Below are 21,537 nucleotides of genomic sequence, written 5' to 3'. Positions count from 1 at the left end.
GTCCCTGGCCTAGTATGTGTGGCAGCCAGGTTCTGTCTCAGCAAATCTCTTAGCGTCGTGAAAGTCGGTCTCCAGGCCGGTGGCACGTTCGTATTGTGGTGGGGAGAGGGGGGCGTCGTTCAGTGAGCATGACACCCTGATGCTGCCAAAGCTTGCCGAGACTCTGCTCACTAAAACATGCAATCCCAATAACAGATTAATCGCTGTGACGTAATTAGAGGTATGTTATGACCTCTGAAGACATCTGTGTTCCAATCTGAACTAAGAACATTGCATCAGTTAACCACGGAAAAGAAGAACGAATCTAATTACTATAAAAAAAGAAAAATTGAAACGACAGAATGACTCCTGCGTGACACGTTTGTCCTTCAGGTGAGATTCCAAGACCACACCATCAAACAGCTATCAAAAGTCAGTATGGTCACTAGCTTACATATCGAAGTTTCGTCAATTAACAATAAAAATAAATACAATCTTAAATATTAATCAAGGTTTCATAAAATAAAGTGTGTATTGTTTCATAGGAACTATGGGAAATTGAGACAATTCAGTCCAAATCAAATTTATAGCCAAGACACAAGTCTCATGAGATTGGTGTTATGTCTATAAATTTGATTTCCACAGACTTTTATTTTTCTCATAACTTTGTTTCAGTGCTTTGAGCCCTTATGGTTCTCAGGACCCAGTTGTTTTCGGTAACAGACAGACTGATTCAAGAGGGAGGATTTTTGTGTATACAGTTTACTACGGCAACGTAGCAGGTATTTAGCGTTGCGCGTGAGAAGGCGGGGTGGAACGTTACTTTGTACTAAGGCCAAGTACAAGGGCTATTCGGAAAGCAAAGATCCGATCGGTGGCGAAATGGAAACCACAGTGACATTCAAAAATGTTTTATTAGCAACAGTTAGCTACACCTTCGAGCTACTTCTCTACATAGCACCACTCTAAGTTAGACATCTATCGTAGCGCTGTACCAATTTCCCATTATCATCATCATGTAAGGTAAACCTGCCAGGTTAACCGAGAGCAATATTGCGCTGCTTTCTGGTCTCGGGTAAGCACGCTGGCCCCAGTTCGAATCCGCCAGCCGGATTAACGACGAGTGCCGGTGTGATGGCAAACCTGAACGTGGTTTTTAGGCGGTTTTCCACATCCCACTAGGTGAATACCGGGCTGGTCCCCACATCCCGCCTCAGTTACACGACTCGCAGACATTTGCAACACATTCTCACTATTTCATGATTACACTAGACGCAGACAGCTGGGGTACACTGTTTCTGTCCTGGGGGGCACGGGTTGGTGCCAGGAAGGGCACCTGGCTAACCCTTCAATTAACCATGCGAAATCCGATCGTAACCATGCCAACCCCGCGAACTGCAAGACAAAGGCACCAGCAAAAGATGAAGAAGAAGAAGAAGTTCATCATAGAAGGCAACCGCTTGTGCTTTCTAACAATTCGCTATGTTGATCTGCAGCTTGTTGTCTGTGCCGAAATGTTGTCTTCTTAGCCTGCAGGTCATGTGAGCAGAGGTGAAAATCGAGGGAGCCATGTCCTGCCTGTATGGTGGATGATCAAACACTAACCACCGAAAACGCTGCAAGAGCACCCTCATTACCCCTGCAGTGTGCGGCCGAAAATTGTCATGAAGAAGCGTGACAGTCAAGCTGCGTAGGCCGTATGAAATGAGGCGAAATCTGTAACAGGCACTCATATTTGTCGGGAGTCATTACATCCTAGACATTTTTACGTGCGCTCAGAGCTGAAAAGAGCGACGTGAAGCGTTCTACAGTCGTACAACAGATACTGCCCAGCACATCTATGGAAAATGTAATCGGATTTTCATTGTGGTTTACATTTCGCGATCGATCGGGCCTTACTTTCCGAATAGCCCTCGTACTTGTTGTGCGTGTAGGAGAAGGCAAGTGAATTTCGTTCCGATATTTCAGGAGAGTGTGGACTATTAAAGTTCCCGCAGTCCCTCCTGTGAGTGGGTGGGGGGGGGGGGGGGGGAGGGGTATCGCTCGCGGAAGCTGACCTTGATGTGATCCGCCGCCTCTATCGCCGACGGCGTGTGAAACGTCACAGCACGCCGCCTGCTCGCAGACTTAAAAGCGCGGTTGGCGGGCAGACGTCGCCACAGTCATCCGCGGGCAGCTGCAGCAGCAGTTCACACCCCGGACAGTGCAGAAGTCGTCGTCACAGACCCAGGTACCTGGCCCTACCTCTGTGTGATGTCCGATCTGCTCAATAGTATCTTAGCTACAAAATTTTAATGTGTTTCCAGGGTCACTGCTTCATCTATTATTTTCCCATTGTTCAACCAGATACAGTTCCCCGTTGCAGTGATTTACGTGTTGTGTAGTTATAGTCTGCATATTTTAATCACGAACTGCCTTGAGCCATGCGCGCGTGTGAGTGTGAGTGGAAGTGCCTCAGCGTTGCTGAGGTTTGTATTTTATATACTTTCCACACAGAAAATCACAATCGTATCCAATTAGTTGAGTAAGGGCGTTGAAGATCGCTTTGGACGTCCAATACACACCACACCACACCACCACCACCACCACCATCATCCTTACAGGTCAATCTACACTTATTTGAATGCGTGGTGTCTGTTCTTGCGAAAGAACAGACACCACGCTGACCCCGCAACACTGTATGTCAATTGAAGGGAGATCACTGCTATCAGCTGTAGCGGGACAGTAAGCGGAAACACTGACGACGAGCGAAAATGTGTAACGGACCGGGACTCGAATCCGGGATCTCCTGCTTACTAAGCGCAGTGGTTAGCGCACCTGCCTATGTAAGTAGAAGAACCCGTATTCGAATCCGGTCCGGTACACATTTTCGCTCGTCGCCGCTGTTTGCTCTTTATGTCCCGCCGCACCTGATAGCAGGGTTACCCCTTCAGTCTACATTTCGCTGTCAGCAGATCGCCGGCTCATTTACCGTATCTTACGGATTCATTTACCGTATCTTACGGACTACAAAACGCACTTTTTCCTTCGAAAAATTGCCTCCAAAATTCGGTGTCTCTTACACACGAAATTAAAATAAAAACAGCCAGTGTTCCGACTAGTCTTAAAATGGCCATATATTCAGTGCCGTGGGAAACGTATACCTATCTGACAACCGTGCATCGATGCGACGAACATGAGTTGCAGGGATTCATAAGCTTGCTGTCTCTCTCCCACCCCGCCATCACAATCCCAGAACACTGTCCACTGTCTAGCCTGTGACACGGCATTTCAGTCTACGGTGCCAGTGAACTTGAATTGAAAGTGATTTGTGTTATCGGTAACAGTGCAACATTTTTGCTAATAGCTAGATTCGTAATAGAAAAAAATAAAAGGAATTCATATGACGCTCGCTGTAAATTGAGAGTAATAGTATATGCAGAAGAACATGGAAAGAGTGTAGCTGAGCAGTATTTCGGCCCTCCACCAACAGAAAAAAAACCATTCGCGATTGACCGGCTAGTAAAGAAGAACTGAGAAATATGAGGAAGCCGGCCGTGGTGGCCGAGCCGTTATAGGCGCTACAGTCTGGAACCGCGCGACCGCTACGGTCGCAGGTTCGAATCCTGCCTCGGGCATGGATGTTTGTGATGTCCTTAGGTTTGTTAGGTTTAAGTAGTTCTAAGTTCTAGGGGACTGATGACCTTAGAAGTTAAGTCCCATAGTCCTCAGAGCCATTTGAACCAAATATGAGGAAAACTAAATGTGCAAGTAGAGGAATGAATGCAAAATGACCAAAACTGGACGATGAAATACTGAAATCGATTCAAAATCACCGTCATGAACTATTATGGCTTTTGCTAATTTTAAGGGCAAAATCCATTATTAATTAACTGTTCTGGTACTAAACTAAGTGTCACAGAAAGTAGATGGTGGCTGAACTAAACAGCACTGACCTTTTAGTGGTTTACAGGCGTCCCTAGAAACGTGAACTTGTTTGTAGTGTCTGGCAAATATTAATCTAGTTGCTACATAGTGGATCTGATACCAAAACGTAAAATGCATAAACAACATAACAGAATAGTTAATTCTATGATAATCAAAGTATTTGGGTAAAAAACATTGTAAATCGGCTTCCTGCAGAACATTATCACCTGAAGTACATTAGAACTGGATTAAGTAAATTTGAAAAAGAGTGATAATCTAAGTAAAATCTTTCTACGTCATCTGACTATTTGTGCGGGTGACAGTTGCACAAAGTTCCACAGGCTACAAAATATTAAGATAATTCAGTAAAATGTAGAATGTAATTGGTAAGTTGAAGAGATTATGTACCATAATTCACATGAAAACTTTTATCTGTATTAGCCCATGTTAAAATACAGAGTACAAAGCATTTTCTTGCGCTGACAAAATACTGTAAATATGGGTGAAATCAGGGGATAGCAAAGGCTACACGTCAGGACTCATGAATTTCTACTATTAACAGTCACCTACTCAAATTAAAATACCTTATATCACGTCGTAGAGTAAGAGTCCTTCAAAATATAACACACAATGGGGCTCTTAGAAGTACACTGTAAGAGTGAGAGACAGTGAAATATTACAAAAAAATTTCAAATGTGTGTGAAACCTTATGGGACTTAACTGCTAGGGTTATCAGTCCCTAAGCTTACACACTATTTAACCTAAATTATCCTAACGACAAACACACACACCCATACCCGAGGGAGGACTCGAACCTCCGCCGGGACCAGCCGCACAGTCCATGACTGCAGCGCCTTAGGCCACTCGGCTAATCCAGTGCGGCGAAATATTACACTTAGTTCAAAATTACTCAGTAGTTTCAAGTAGAAAAATTGTAGCATAAACTAGCCAGAACATCTGATGAGCTTTCACTGCCTCAGCTTCGATACATCTTCGGAAAACGCCAATATCCTCGTCCTATACATAAAATTTCACATAAAAAATGAGAAAGAATGCTGTGAGTTTATAACCAGTTCATAAAATACGAAAAGATTTGCAGGTAGACTGTGCTCAGTGCGACAGGAGCGCGTGTTTGTAAAGAAACTTCCAGCTGATGGGAGATGAGCACGTGGCTTCCAAGCGGAGCATGTGTGACGTCGACAATCTCTAATGGCGCTCCTCTCCAATAGGGTGATGGGCGGGGCGGGTATTATATGCCGGCATATCGCACGTCTTGCGGGAGGGGAAAGAGCGGAGAGGTAGGCGCACGCGTGATTGGAGGGAGAGAGGGGCGAGGGGGAGACGAGATTTTCAGCCCTCGGCACAGCACACGTATGCTTGCTAATGCGATCTTGACGAAAACGTTTTCTGAAGCACAACTGGTGGAGTGCACCGGCGATGTATAACACTAAGTACGCGCAGAAAGAGAGTGAGATAAAGCTGTCTGCCGGCAGGCTAAACACCAAGCACAGAGCGGGCACCAAATGTGTACATGAAACTTTTGTATGACAAAACCAGATGCAAGGCAGCACAGAAAATAATGTTGAGGAAGCCTTAGTTCAGACCGCCAATACTGTATTTGGTCCAATTTTGAAACAGAAATAGGACGACAGGATCCATCTCTGTATCGATTTTCAGCAAACAAAAAACTCAGAAGACGCTGGCCAGTAGTTTCAGGAAGTTGTTGTTTGCGTACGTACTACAACAGAATCATCTCAAGACGCGAAAATTCCGATAGTCAAGGTCACAGCATGGCAAAGTACTGCAGGACTTAATATACTACGTAAACACGTACGTAAGGAAAAAAGTGAATGTTAGTAATTTCACTGGAGACAGAGCAGGAAAGTTTTATAAAGAGACACTGGAGGGAAACGGTAGTTCAACGGGCATCAATCAGAATTAAAAACGCGCAATTATTTTTAACCCTTACGAGCGGCGCCTTGAAAGAAAATAGGGAAATAAATACTCTGAACCGACAATGAAATTAGCTTGCCTGCTGAGCAGCGGAACATTAGTTAGAAAAATTACATGAAAATTCAAAGTATCACACAGCTGTTGACCAATAAAAGACAAACAGAATAGACATAGTATTGGACAATAAAAGACAAACAGAATAGACATAGCAAAGAGAGACTGCTGATTCTGTATTTGGCAACAAACGAAACACTCGACAAAGCGGACTTTTAAAGTAGCGTTATAAAAAGGCCTTAGCAAAGTATACTTAATGCATTTACAAGTGACCCGCACATCAAACTTGTACAAGAAAGCTGAATAATAGAAATTACGTACTATCATCAGATCTCAAAATCTTCAGAAATAGCTAAACTTTCCACGTAATACAATGGATACGTACTTGCACCATCCTTCTCACAAAGTTATTAACGTTTACCCATAACCACTTGTTGTTGTTGTTGTAGTCTTCAGTCCTGAGACTGGTTTGATGCAGCTCTCCATGCTATTCTATCCCGTGCAAGCTTCTACATCTCCCAGTACCTACTGCAACCTACATCCTTCTGAATCTGCTTAGTGTATTGATCTCTTGGTCTCCCTCTACGACTTTTACCCTCCACGCTGCCCTCCAATGCTAAATTTGTGATCCCTTGATGCCTCAAAACATGTCCTGCCAACCGATCCCTTCTTCTACTCAAGTTGTGCCACAAACTTCTCTTCTCCCCAATCCTATTCAATACCTCCTCATTAGTTACGTGATCTACCCACCTTATCTTCAGCATTCTTCTGTAGCACCACATTTCAAAAGCTTCTATTTTCTTCTTGTCCAAACTGGTTATCGTCCATGTTTCACTTCCGTACATGGCTACACTCCATATAAATACTTTCAGAAACGACTTCCTGACACTTAAATCTATACTCGATGTTAACAAATTTCTCTTCTTCAGAAACGATTTCCTTGCCATTGCCAGTCTACATTTTATATCCTCTCTACTTCGACCATCATCAGTTATTTTGCTCCCTAAATAGCAAAACTCCTTTACTACTTTAAGTGTCTCATTTCCTAATCTAATCCCCTCAGCATCACCCGATTTAATTTGACTACATTCCATTACCCTCGTTTTGCTTTTGTTGATGTTCATCTTATATCCTCCTTTCAAAACACTGTCCATTCCGTTCAACTGCCCTTCCAAGTCCTTTGCTGTCTCTGACAGAATTACAATGTCATCGGCGAACCTCAAAGTTTTTATTTCTTCTCCATGAGTTTTAATACATACTCCGAATTTTTCTTTTGTTTCCTTTACTGCTTGCTCAATATACAGATTGAATAACATCGGGGAGAGGCTACAACCCTGTCTCACTCCTTTCCCAACCACTGCTTCCCTTTCATGCCCCTCGACTCTTATAACTGCCATCTGGTTTCTGTACAAATTGTAAATAGCCTTTCGTTCCCTGTATTTTACCCCTGCCACCTTCAGAATTTGAAAGAGAGTATTCCAGTTAACGTTGTCAAAAGCTTTCTCAAAGTCTACAAATGCTAGAAACGTAGGTTTGCCTTTTCTTAATCTTTCTTCTAAGATAAGTCGTAAGGTTAGTATTGCCTCACGTGTTCCAACATTTCTACGGAATCCAAACTGATTTTCCCCGAGGTCCGCTTCTACCAGTTTTTCCATTCATCTGTAAATAATTCGCGTTAGTATTTTGCAGCTGTGACTTATTAAACTGATAGTTCGGTAATTTTCACTTCTGTCAACACCTGCTTTCTTTGGGATTGGAATTATTATATTCTTCTTGAAGTCTGTGGGTATTTCGCCTGTCTCATACATCTTCCTCACCAGATGGTAGAGTTTTGTCATGACTCGCTCTTCCAGGGCCATCAGTAGTTCTAATGGAATGTTGTCTACTCCCGGGGCCTTGTTTCGACTCAGGTCTTTCAGTGCTCTGTCAAACTCTTCACGCAGTATCTTATGTCCTATTTCATCTTCATCTTCATCTACATCCTCTTCCATTTCCATAATATTGTCCTCAAGTACATCGCCCTTGTATAAACCCTCTATATTCTCCTTCCACTTTTCTGCCTTCCCTTCTTTGCTTAGAACTGGGTTGCCATCTGAGCTCTTGATATTCGTACAAGTGGTTCTCTTCTCTCCGAAGGTCTCTTTAATTTTCCTGTAGGCAGTATCTATCTTACCCCTAGTGAGACAAGCCTCTACATCCTTACATTTGTCCTCTAGCCATCCCTGCTTAGCCATTTTGCACTTCCTGTCGATCTCATTTTTGAGACGTTTGTATTCCTTTTTGCCTGCTTCAGTTACTGCATTTTTATATTTTCTCCTTTCATCAATTAAATTCAATATTTCTTCTGTTACCCAATGATTTCTATTAGCCCTCGTCTTTTTACTTACTTTATCCTCTGCTGCCTTCACTACTTCATCCCTCAGAGCTATCCATTCTTCTTCTACTGTATTTCTTTCCCCCATTCCTGTCAATTGTTCCCTTATGCTCTCCCTGAAACTCTGTACAACCTCTGGTTCTTTCAGTTTATCCAGGTCCCATCTCCTTAAATTCCCACCTTTTTGCCGTTTCTTCAGTTTCAATCTGCAGTTCATAACCAATAGATTGTGGTCAGAATCCACATCTGTCCCTGGAAATGTCTTACAATTTAAAACCTGGTTCCTAAATCTCTGTCTTACCATTATATAATCTATCTGATACCTTTTAGTACCTCCAGGATTCTTCCAGGTATACAACCTTCTTTTATGATTCTTGAACCAAGTGTTAGCTATGATTAAGTTATGCTCTGTGCAAAATTCTACAAGGCGGCTTCCTCTTTCATTTCTTCCCCCCAGTCCATATTCACCTACTATGTTTCCTTCTCTCCCTTTTCCTACTGACGAGCCGGCCGGTGTGGCCAAGCGGTTAAAGGCGCTACAGTCTGGAACCGCGTGACCGCTACGGTCGCAGGTTCGAATCCTGCCTCGGGCATGGATGTGTGTGATGTCCTTAGGTTAGTTAGGTTTAAGTAGTTCTAAGTTCTAGGGGACTGATGACCTTAGAAGTTAAGTCCCATAGTGCTCAGAGCCATTTGAACCATTTGAACCTACTGACGAATTCCAGTCACCCATGACTATTAAATTTTCGTCTCCCTTCACTAGCTGAATAATTTCTTTTATCTCGTCATACATTTCATCAATTTCTTCATCATCTGCAGAGATAGTTGGCATATAAACTAGTACTACTGTAGTAGGCATGGGCTTTGTGTCTATCTTGGCCACAATAATGCGTTCACTATGCTGTTTGTAGTAGCTAACCCGCACTCCTGTTTTTTTATTCATTATTAAACCTACTCCTGCATTACCCCTATTTGATTTTGTATTTATAACCCTGTAATCACCTGACCAAAAGTCTTCTTCCTCATGCCACCGAACTTCACTAATTCCCACTATATCTAACTTTAACCTATCCATTTCCCTTTTTAAATTTTCTAACCTACCTACCCGATTAAGGGATCTGACATTCCACGCTCCGATCCGTAGAATGCCAGTTTTCTTTCTCCTGATAACGACGTCCTCTTGAGTAGTCCCCGCCCGGAGATCCGAATGGGGGACTATTTTACCTCCGGAATATTTTACCCAAGAGGACGCCATCATCATTTAATCATACAGTAAAGCTGCATGTCCTCGGGAAAAATTACGGCTGTAGTTCCCCCTTGCTTTCAGCCGTTCGCAGTACCAGCACAGCAAGGCCGTTTTGGTTAATGTTACAAGGCCAGATCAGTCAATCATCCAGACTGTTGCCCCTGCAACTACTGAAAAGGCTGCTGCCCCTCTTCAGGAACCACATGTTTGTCTGGCCTCTCAACGGATACCCCTCCGTTGTGGTTGCACCTACGGTACGGCCATCTGTATCGCTGAGGCACGCAAGCCTCCCCACCAACGGCAAGGTCCTTGTTAGTGGTACATGGATAAAATTGGGGCAGTTACCTGGTTTTTTTTTTGTAAAGGAACATTTGATAACGGATTTAAGTATTTCAGTTTTTGCTTTCCTAGGCCCAATTTCATTTCCTGCCTGATTCAAGAGTGGTTCGACGCTTACCTTGGTATTTAATAGCGTTTACATAGGACCTGAATTTCTTTGAAGTTTGTGAAAGGTGATTTCACAATATTCTGGTGTGGTTGTCACTAAAGGCTTCACGCGTTGCTGTCTTGACAGTCAAATGCGTTTCTACCTATAGCCCTGTGCTTTGTTTTATACTTATTGCACAATAGTATCCGTTTCTATAGGAGTTTGTTTATAGCGACTGTGTATCATGGAGGTCCCCCTCTCCCCCTCCACCCATTTTGAACTGCCCTACTGGGTACATATTTACCAACTACATGGTGAACTACTCTTTAAACTTGAGCCATAGTAGCTCTTCATGCTCCTGTCCTGCAATGAAAGTTTCGAGTTCCTTATTGAGATAGACTCTACGGTTTTTTCTTCTAATTTACTGAACATACGTACCTCCACACTCGTTTATTTGCCTTTTTTACTTTGGTAATCATTGTTGCCACAACTGTGTCTTGGTCACTGATACCAGTTACGATGTGGACATCCTCAAAGACGTCAGGTCTATTTACTGTAGTTAGATTTAATACATTTCCATCATGAGTGGGGTTACAAACCATCTATTCTATTCAGTTTCCAGAGAAGGCATTTAAAAACGTGTCACAGAATATCTTTTCATGCCCACCACTGACAAAATTGTGATTTTCCCAGTTGATTGTTGGATAATTTAAGACTTCATCCGTGATTACAACGTGATTTCAGAGCTAACGTACAAGCGAACTGAGGTTTTCTCTGAAGTTTACTGTTACATCAGGATGTGAGTGTGGCAGGAAATAGATCAAATCTTGCCCAAACGATCTCACATGCAGCTATCAATTTCTATGTCTGTAGATTCAGGTTTCTTGTCTACTGCAACGAATACAACACTTCCATTTCCCACTAGCCGATCTATTCCATATCATCAGTGTCCTACACTTCCTAAAGAAAAATTGAAGTAGCATAACACAGGCGCTTTCTATGATGGCTCGGAAATCCAATGGGAGAGCCCACTTGGCACCCTCAGGTAGGGCAACTGTATACCATACCAAAAATGGGGTTCATTGGAGGCATTTCTGTACATGTTCGTTTTGCATTCAGTTGTCGAGTCAGGTGCCATCATGGAACTTGCTGCCATCCTTGATGGGATTCCTCCATCAGCTGCAGTCTTCAGCGAGCTTCTCCCATTTGTCACAGTCAGTATTAAAATCCTTAGAACTTAGGATATACTAATCAATACCCAAGTGAGCAAGTGCTTTGTCCCAAATAAATTCTTAGTTAAAGAAGAACTATAACTGAAAACAAAGGTAGTGAAGAAAAGACCTAACTAAATGTGATGGAATAGTTTCCCACAAAATTCATTATAGTTTAGGGTCACTCAAAACCTATACAATAATTGACTTAAAAATCAAATGAAAATTAGACTTAATCTATGACTGACCAGACGAAGAAGGCGAAGAGAAACGGTAGCTTGCCGGCCGTTGTGACCGAGCGGTTCTAGGCGCTTCATTCCCGAACCGCGCTGCTGCTACAGTCGCAGGTTCTAATCCTGGCTTGGGCATGGATGTGTGTGTTGTCCTTAGGTTTGTTAGGTTTAAGTAGTTCTAAGTCTAGGGGGCTGATGACCTCAGATGTTAAGTCCGATAGTGTCTAGAGCCATTTGAACCATTTAGAAACGGTAACTTGTTTACGTGGCTTGCTTATCGCAAGGTGACAGCTGTGCCGGTCCACGTGTTTGTACTATGCGGTCTAGGCTTACGGTAAGCGTACGCAGGTGACAGAAGCTGCGACTTAAAACGACTCCAAAAACACAGTTGTCTCGACTGGATACTCACTGCATGGCAGAATGAATCATGGTTAACTGTTCTACTCTGGACTCTTGGGGCGACAGCATAAAATAGACTATTTAACATGAGCGAATCATCTCCTCTCAAACAATTAGAAATATAATTAACATTCATCGGATCCCCCTCAGCTTCCACAACAAAACATTATCTATACAACTGAAATAACAACACTTAAAACAACTATCATAGGAGCTCTTGCCTGCACATAATTACCTTCAACTACATTAACCACAGAACCTCAATAAAACAACATCATACATCAGTTTATACCAACAAAGCTTCGCTGCCGGCCGGTGTTGCCTAGCGGTTCTAGGGGCTTCAGTCTGGAATTGCGCGACCGCTACTGTCGTAGGTTCGAATCCTGTCTCGGGTGTGGATGTGTGTGTTGTCCTTAGGTTGGTTAGGTTTAAGTAGTTCTACGTTCAAGGGGACTGATGACCTCATACGTTAAGTCCCATTGTGCTCAGAGCCATTTGAACCAAAACTTCGCTGTCCTCTGGGGGATAACAGTCGAAAGTCGTCATATCCCCACTTACCAACTTACAGTGGTAGGACAGATTAATTCTCCTCCATTATTCATTACAATTCTTATTGCGGTACATAATTTAACAAATCTTAGCTTCGTGCACCGAGTTAACCAGTCAAACAACTACCACTTTGGACTCGCATTCGGGAGGACGACGGTTCAATCCCGCGTCCGGCCATCCTGATTTAGGTTTTCCGTGATTTCCCTAAATCACTCCAGGCAAATGCCGGGATAGTTCCTTTGAAAGGGCACGGCCGACTTCGTTCCCCATCCTTCCCTAATCCGATGAGACCGATGACCTCGCTGTCTGGTCATCTTCCCCAAAAACAAGAACAAGAACAAGAACTACCACTTACGAAAGACAGAAGGCATGGACAGAAAAAGAATAAAAGTTCGGGAAAGAGAATGCAGAGAGATGAGAAAGAAGAGAAAGAGAAGGCAGAAAAAGTTCATTCCTTTCCTTCCGCAATCCTGTATGTCACACAGCGTCCTATCGATTTCGGCAACACAAGTGTTAATCGTGTCATTACTACTGTGTATGTGCTTGGGACCTCAAGTCGCCTAGTATCAATAGTAAATTATGTACAATACCAGGATCGTCAGAATCCATGGTTTGTCGCTTTTTGACCCCAATGTACATGGGCCGGAGTAATGAAGAACGTTGCTGCCTATGGCTTATGACGGCAATGTACAGGAGTTCGAGCGCTCATGAATTATCGTGTGGGCATCGAGGGCTGCCGTTAAATGACAGAACAGGAAATTAAGTCAAACAAAGGGAATATATTTCCATGTACGGAACACAAGGGGCGCACCTAGGGTCGGAAGTTAGCGGGTGTAGGCCAGACTAGGAGGACGAACAACTAAATAAAGTGGGTAACGGGAGAGTAAGCGGTTCTTGTTGATGGCGGGTCAGTCATGGCGAGCAGAGCCAAAATAAGACGTCTGTTCTAGTCGAAGTTTGGATCACTAGATAGCAAAGCAATTGTGTTCTGCACTGCACAACCGTCCAGAGTCAACACACGTGATCTGTATCCCACGCACGCTGTTGACTAAAACCAATGTCGAGAATTCGCTAGCAGTTTCAGCAGAGGGCTCAAGGCGTCTCTTGTCAGTAGCTACAACTGGGCAGAGCTGCCTCGATTCTGAAAGGCAGGCAACTTGTGTGATGTAGGTACCGAGGGAGTTGCTCTAGGAGAAAACTTTTAAAGATTTGACTGGGTCTTTTGAAATAATTTATTTTAAACCAATTCTCTAAAATTTTCCTCGACTTGCTCCCACCTGTACACCAAATTTCTATCAGCAAGTTGTTGGAGCAGTCGCACTGGTGGATTTCTGGAACTAAGTCGGTTTCTTGTCAACCAGGACAATCCATATCTTCATGGATGGGAAGTTGGAGATATTTGTTGTTGTCTTCTTAACGGAACAGGGGCTACGAGGCTGGGTGTTGATAGCCAGTGCAGCGGAGTAGTTCTTATGCAGTCGGTGATGATTCTCATGGTTTTATTGTTCTATTGAGCCAAGTGTCCGTCTTATTTACGTGTGGAGTCTTGAACTACACCGGAGCATAATATTCGGCGGTACAATACACTTAACCGAGCACGTAAGTTCGGAGCGTGTCTGTTGAAGCTCCCCAGTTAGTACTGCAAAGTTTCTTTGTAAGGTTTTTCCGTGTGTTTATTTTCCAATAAGTTTTTGTTGAGATATCTGCTCAAAGATAGTGTACTACCAAGAGTCATTCCAAAACGTTGGTGATAACGCATAAAGGCTACAGCTTATGTTTCATGAGTTTTCAGCACTTTGTAGTGTCATTGTTATCCCTTTCATCCATTCCTAATGGGCGCTAAGCAAATCACGTACAGGTAAGCTAGCACTAGCACCAACAGTCCGCTCCCTGGAGCGCGGCTGGCTCGTTTTCCCGCGAGAGGCGGCGAGTACGCTCTTTGGACTCTACCGCTGCTTCATCAGTAGCCGTTTTCGATCGTCCTGTTTTGTCTCCAACAGAGCCAGTTTCACGGAAATTCCCGGCGAGTTTCACCACCGCTTCGTGGGTCACGCTTGATGTTGATGTGTAAGGAAGAAACCGTCTTAAGTCAATAATGACGAATGCTATGCTAAAATTAAGGCACCAAGTTTTTTCTCTCGTAGTTCTTCTTTCTCTGATGTGTCACATGACCCCTCCCCCCCCCCACCCCCACCCCTCACCACTGAAAAATACGAGGTGCATTCAAGATGGCGGCTTCCAAAACGTACACCTTGTTGCTAATATAGCCTCACATGCTCACATGTTTTGCTCCTCTCTCATCTCAAACTACTTCACTTTAAAACTCTGTTTGTCCAGCTCGGAGCGTTCTAGGAGGGCGGCCCCGTCCTATGAACCAAGTCGCATTCGCCTGTCTACTTTACATCTACGTCTACGTGATTACTATGCTATTCACTATGAAGTGCCTGGCAGATGGTTCAATGAACCACCTTCAAGCTGTCTCTCTACCGTTCCACTCTCGAACGGCGCGCGGGAAAAACGAGCACTTAAATTTTTCTGTGCGAGACCTGATTTCACTTATTTTATCGAAATGATCATTTCTTCCTATGTAGGTGGGTACCAATAGATTGTTTCCGCAATCGCAGGAGAAAACTGGTGATTGAAATTTCATGAGAAGTTCCCGTCGGAACGAGAAACGCCTTTGTTTTAATGATTGCCACTCCAATTCACGTATCATGTCTGTTTAACTATCTCCCCTATTTCGCGATAATACAAAACGAGCTGCCCTTCTTTGTACTTTTTCGATGTCATCTATCAGTCCCACCTGATGCGGATCCCACACCACACAGCAGTACTCCAGAACAGGGCGGAAAAGTGTAGTGTAAGCAGTCTCTTTGGTAGACCTGTTGCACCTTCTAAGTGTTCTGCCAATGAATCGCAGTCTTTGGTTTGCTCTGCCCACAATATTATCTATGTGATAGTTCAAATTTAGGTTATTTGTAATTGTAATATCTAAGTATTTAGTTGAATTTACAGCCTTCAGATTTGTGTGACTTATCGCGTAATCGAAATTTAGCTGATTTCTTTTAGTACTCATGCGAATAACTTTACACTTTTATTTATTCAGGGTCAATTGCCACTTTTCGCACCACTCAGATATCTTATCTAAATCATTTTGCAATTCGTTATAGTCATCTGATGACTTTACAAGATGGTAAATCACAGCATCATCTGCAAACAATCTAAGACGGCTACTCAGTTGTCTCCTATGTCGTTAATATAGACTTCTTTGAGAAACGCCGGATATTACTTCTGTTTTAATCGATGACTTTCCGTCTGTTACTACGAACTGTGACCTTTCTGACAGGAAATTACGAATCCAGCCGCACAACTGACGCGATATTTCATAGGCACGCTATTTGGTTAGAAGACGCTTGTGAGGAACGGTGTCGAAAGCCTTCTGGAAATCTAAAAATATGGAATCAATTTGACATCCCCTGTCGATAGCACTCATTACTTGATGACTATAAAGAGCTAGTTGTGTTTCGCAAGAACGATATCTTCTGAATCCGTACTGACTATGTGTCAATAAATCGTTTTCTTCGAGGTACTTCATAATGCTCGAATACAGCGTATGATCCAAAACCCTACTTCAAATCGACGTTAGTGATACGGGCATGTAATTCAACGGATTACTCCTACTTCTCTTTTTGGATATTGGTGTAACTATGGCAATTTCCCGGTCTTTAGGTACGGATCTTTCTGTGAGCGAGCGGTTGTATATAATGGCTAAATATGGAGTTATTGCATCAGCATACTGGACCGGAGGCCTTGGCTTAATTAAGTGATTTAAGCTGATTTGTTACCCCGAGGATATCTACTTCTATATTTCTGATCTTGGCAGTTGTTATTGATTGGAATTCAGCAGTATTTACTTCGTGTTCTTTGGTGAAGGAGTTTCGTAAACCCGTGTTTAATAACTCTCTTTTAGTGACGCTGTCATCAGTGACTTCACCGTTGTTATCGCGCAGTAAAGGTATTGATTGCGTCTTGCCACTGGTGTGATTTATGTGTGACCAGAATCTCTTTGCGTTTTCTGCCAGATTTCGAGACAGAATTTCGTTGTGGAAAGTATTAGAAGCATCTCGCATTGAAATACGCGCTATATTTCGAACTTCTGCAAAACTTTGCCAGGCTTGGGAATTTTGAGTTTTTTTTTTTAATTTGGCATGCTTTTTTGCTGCTTAGGCAACAGCCACTCATGACTAACGTCGTCCACAACAAATCCGAGAATTTCCGACGACGTGTTGTACATTCCTTAACACCAGGCTCGTGCCAATCTGGACAGGCGTATGTAACACTGAATTCCAGTATGAACTCTGGTCCACAACTGTCCAACAGGAACATTACGGAATACACGTGGGATGCCATGTCGTGTCAATTTTTGTGTCGTGCTTTGAACAACTGCAGTTATTCAGCGGCACAAAGTTGAATTAACATAGCTCTATAATTTTCTGGCTCATCGGTGTAGGTCTGTGTGTGTGTGTGTGTGTGTGTGTGTGTGTGTGAGTATAGAGAATAAGGTGGTTGTGATAGTTCAGATTTAACTTGGGGGTGATATTATTTTCCGTTAAAATAGCAGTTTCTTCAGAAGGGCATCACAACAACTTGTTTGTGGCATTTGACTTTTTCTGGTTAATGTTAGTGTGCTCAAAGTAACAACGACTTTTCCACTCTAGTATACGTACTTAGCGATAGCTTTGAAAGCAAATCGGCATGAACAAACGTACGTGGATTGTCAGTAACTTTTACGAGATAGGCCGATGCTACGTACTGCGCTGTATCGTGCTTATCATGTGCAATTCCCCCTTCCACTACAATACAGATATCGTCTGCAACATAGATGTACATGTGATAATGGCTGCGGATTTTCCACGTGCTGCTCGGTATATGAGAAACAATGCGACACAAAGTAACTTCTAGTTTATTTCTCATCTTCATTTGGGTGTCATTTAGCAGAATGACGATTCGTTACTGAACGTCGTACTTTTTAAGTATCTGGACTTCCTTCACCTTCAAACATCATGCTTCTTCACGCTTACAGCTATGAATAAATACTTACAAATACGTAGCCAAAGCTATCCGAATGAAGGTGACATCAATGCACATTTGCTTTCGTTGTGTAAGTCAAGCGTCAAACTGATCTACGGAATAGCTATGCTTGAATGGTATTTTAAATTACTCATTTCCTGTGGGTTTCGCTTAAAGGATAAAGCGTTATGTCGTGGCGTGATAAAATGATTTGTTCGAACTGTTTATGACTATTGTTTATCGAACGTTGGTGAAGGTTTGTAACCAGTAAACCGCATCATTTTCGTAGTAAATAAATAGGTGTCCGAATTCATTGAAGACCATACCTAGTTTGGAGATGGTCCACATGCAGGACTACCAAATATTCCGAGTGCAGGTAAAAACTGGTAAGAAAATATGTAATACGTTACTGACCGATTGTCAGTTAAGAGTTTATCAAACAAATGAAGCTTGAGGCACATTAGAATAAATGGTGTGGCACATTCTGCATCTAGAATTACCCACGCAACATTATACAACATGGACGCTGTTTTCGCTGGAAGCTAACTAAAAGCTTAAACGAAAAAGAATTTATCAGCGATGTTTGAACTGTTTTAAAGAAAGAATAGAACTAATTTTGGGTACCGATATTTTAATCTGAATGTCGCGTGTGTCCTTAACGTAATGACAGAAACGAAAAAGAGATTTAAGCATTGCATAAAAGTCGGTGTCCTTCACACAAATAAAACAAGAAAACATAACATGAGCAGCATAAAAGGTTATGAGCGGTGTTTTGAAGAGTTCAGAAGAAGTTCTTATTATTCACATCAAAGGTAAAACAGAAATTGTTGAATACTTCGTATTACTACTGGACAAACGAAAAGAGACATGAGAAGACTTCTGGATTAGAAAAGAACAAATGATAACTTTAAAAGGTGCTTTTCAGTGGAAAGCCCGATGTATTCAAAGTACAAAGAGATGAAACCTTCACACAGTTCACTACATTCGGAACATTCTGATATCTATAATGAACGTGTACAGAGAAATTCGTAAACGAGAATGTTTTAAGTGAAATGCGGAAGTTTCAGCGAGTGTAGTCTGTTATTCAGCAGAACTCTACCCACAGAATAAGCGTTTTTGCAAAGTGCAGTAAGCCAGAGATGATTCTGAACCTGAAGTAAGTACAAGGGATGCCTTTGAAACATTTAAAAAAACCATTAAACGAAAACCAATTCTAGTATAAATCATGTCATTTGTTCTAAAAACATTCGTCATTAAAATAAGTGAACTTTTCCTCGCGTTAGAGACGTCGAACATATACTTGGGTTTGGAAGCTTGACTAAAGCTGCTGCCCACGAATCATTTTTTTGACGTATGGGAACAAACTAAAATACTTATTCCTTAAAAGATGTGTATCCAGGCAACGAGACGTTACTTCGATGGTTTTCTCCGTCATAAAGTAAACTGTTTAACGTGTCGTGTAAACAGCCAGAACTGTTATCATGCAGAATGAAGTGAAGTGTTCATTTCATTCGATGATTTCGTCGATTACTGTTGGCAAACAAGTTAATGCATAACATTCAGGGCTGATTATTCTTACAGCCCCTACATGCAAACAGTTAACTGCTCTTTATATCCATAGATTCAGTGATTCAGCTTGTCGTGAGCTCATGGCCAAGTGCAAAGGTAGTCGAAAACAGTCTACGGACGGGGCTGAAAAGAGGATTGTATCTTTTTTACCGTTGGTAGTGTAACGCTAGGGGCCCACATGGGGTCTCAGTGCTGTATCCAAGGCGCGGAACGCAGCCGGTTGACACGGGATTTAATTATATTGACAACTTCATCAATAGCGGCCGTGCTCTCCGGGCAATGACCAACATTCAGGAAGATTCGACAGTACTGAAGTATGGTGCGGGATTCGATGTCCGTCACCCTGTTCTCTGCTTGCTATGGGCACGCTGCAGTGCTCCTGTTTGTGGTTAATAATAAAGAATTTTTACGGTATTTTCCCCCCCAGCCACCTGCAGCAGAAAATCAGTCGCTCACTGCATTCTCTCTGACACCAGTACAGTGACTTTCCATGTCATGCGGTTCTTTGCTGTACCTACACTGGATGTTGACGCCGCTTATAATGCTATCGTGCTACATGGCAAAGGTGCACCCAAGTAACTGACTTTTTCTTTTCACAGGGAAGCCAAGTATAACACTACCGCGCAATGTAAAATGACAAATACGGCCTTAACGTGCAGAAAGCGTTACCCTCTGGGAGGAATTTTTGAAAATTTGACCGTGCACTAACCTAACTGATAGAGGGTATCGAACGTGAACTTCGTACTGTGGTAATTAGCAGAAAGCAGAAAGACTATAATTTAGAAAATAATGAAAGTAGTGAAAATTTACGTAAATGAATCAATAAAAAACGGTCTCCAGATTAATTAGGCACAATAAGGTGAAAACCTTATCCTCAATGGATATTATATACAGGGTGGTCCATTGATCGTGACCGGGCCAAACATCTCACGAAATAAGGGTCAAACGAAAAAACTACAAAGAACGAAACCTGTCAAGCTTGAAGGGGAAAACCAGATGGTTCTATGGTTGGCCCGCTAGATGGCGCTGCCAAGGGTCAAACGGATATCAACTGCATTTTTTTTAATACGAACCCCCATTTTTTATTACATATTCGTGTAGTACGTAAAGAAATATGAATGTTTTAGTTGGACCACTTTTTTCGCTTTGTGATACATGGCGCTGTAATAGTCACAAACGTATAAGTACGTGGTATCACGTAACATTCCGCCAGTGCGGACGGTATTTGCTTTGTGACACATTACCCGTGTTAAAATGGACCGTTTACCAATTGCGGAAAAGGTAGATATCGTGTTGATGTATGGCTATTGTGATCAAAATGCCCAACGGGCGTGTGCTATGTATGCTGCTCGGTATCCTGGACGACATCATCCAAGTGTCCGGACCGTTCGCCGGATAGTTACGTTATTTAAGGAAACAGGAAGTGATCAGCCACATGTGAAACGTCAGCCACAACCTGCAACAAATGATGATGCCAAAGTAGGTGTTTCAGCTGCTGTCGCGGCTAATCCACACATCAGTAGCAGACAAATTGCGCGAGAATCGGGAATCTCAAACCCGTCGGTGTTGAGAATGTATATCAACATCGATTGCACCCATACCATACATCTATGCTCCAGGAATTGCATGGCGACGACTTGAACGTCGTGTACAGTTTTGCCACTGGGCACAAGGGAAATTACGGTACGATGACAGATTTTTTACACGCGTTCCATTTAGCGACGAAGCGTCATTCACCAACAGCGGTAACGTAAACCGGCATAATATGCACTATTCGGCAACGGAAAATCCACCACGGCTGCGACACGTGGAACATCAGCGACCTTGGCGGGTTAATGTATGGTGCGGCATTATGGGAGGAAGGATAATTGGCCCGCATTTTATCGATGGCAATCTAAATGGTGCAATGTATGCTTATTTCCTACGTAATGTTCTACCGATGTTACTACAAGATTTTTCACTGCATGACAGAATGGCGATGTACTTCCAACATGATGGATGTCCGGCACATAGCTCGCGTGCGGTTGAAGCAGTATTGAATAGCATATTTCATGACAGGTAGATTGGTCGTCGAAGCACCATACCATGGCCCGCACGTTCACCGGATCTGACGTCACCGGATTTCATTCTGTATGGAAAGTTGAAAGATATTTGCTATCGTGATCCATCGACAACGTCTGACAACATGCGTCAGCGCATTGTCAATGCATGTGCGAACATTACGGAAGGTGAACTACTCGCTGTTGAGAGAAATGTCGTTACATGTATTGCCAAATGCATTGAGGTTGACGGACATCATTTTGAGCATTTATTGCATTAAAGTAGTATTTACAGGTAATCATGCAGCATGCGTTCTCAGAAATGATACGTTCACAAAGGTACATGTATCACATTAGAACAACCGAAATAAAATTTTCAAACGTACCTACGTTCTGTATTTTAATTTAAAAAACCTACCTGTTACCAACTGTTCGTTTAAAATTGTTTGCCATACGTTTGTGACTATTACAGCGCAATCTATCACAAAGCGAAAAAAGTGGTCCAACTAAAACATTCATATTTCTTTA

General features: G+C 42.6%; 1 protein-coding gene across 1 annotated transcript in view; it reads left to right on the top strand.

The window, feature by feature from the left end:
• Window positions 1-2,143: 2,143 nt before the first annotated feature.
• The window catches only part of LOC126262249 (cytochrome P450 6k1-like), a 66,395-nt gene continuing 47,001 nt past the window's right edge, over window positions 2,144-21,537 (top strand). Inside the window, exon 1 of the mRNA XM_049958735.1 lies at window positions 2,144-2,209. The gene's annotated coding sequence lies outside the window, so the exon portion shown is untranslated. The remainder of the gene's footprint in view (window positions 2,210-21,537) is intronic.

This window comes from Schistocerca nitens, chromosome 6 (assembly GCF_023898315.1).
Source record: "Schistocerca nitens isolate TAMUIC-IGC-003100 chromosome 6, iqSchNite1.1, whole genome shotgun sequence".
Taxonomy (NCBI): domain Eukaryota; kingdom Metazoa; phylum Arthropoda; class Insecta; order Orthoptera; family Acrididae; genus Schistocerca; species Schistocerca nitens.
This window is presented reverse-complemented; position numbering and strand designations above follow the sequence as displayed.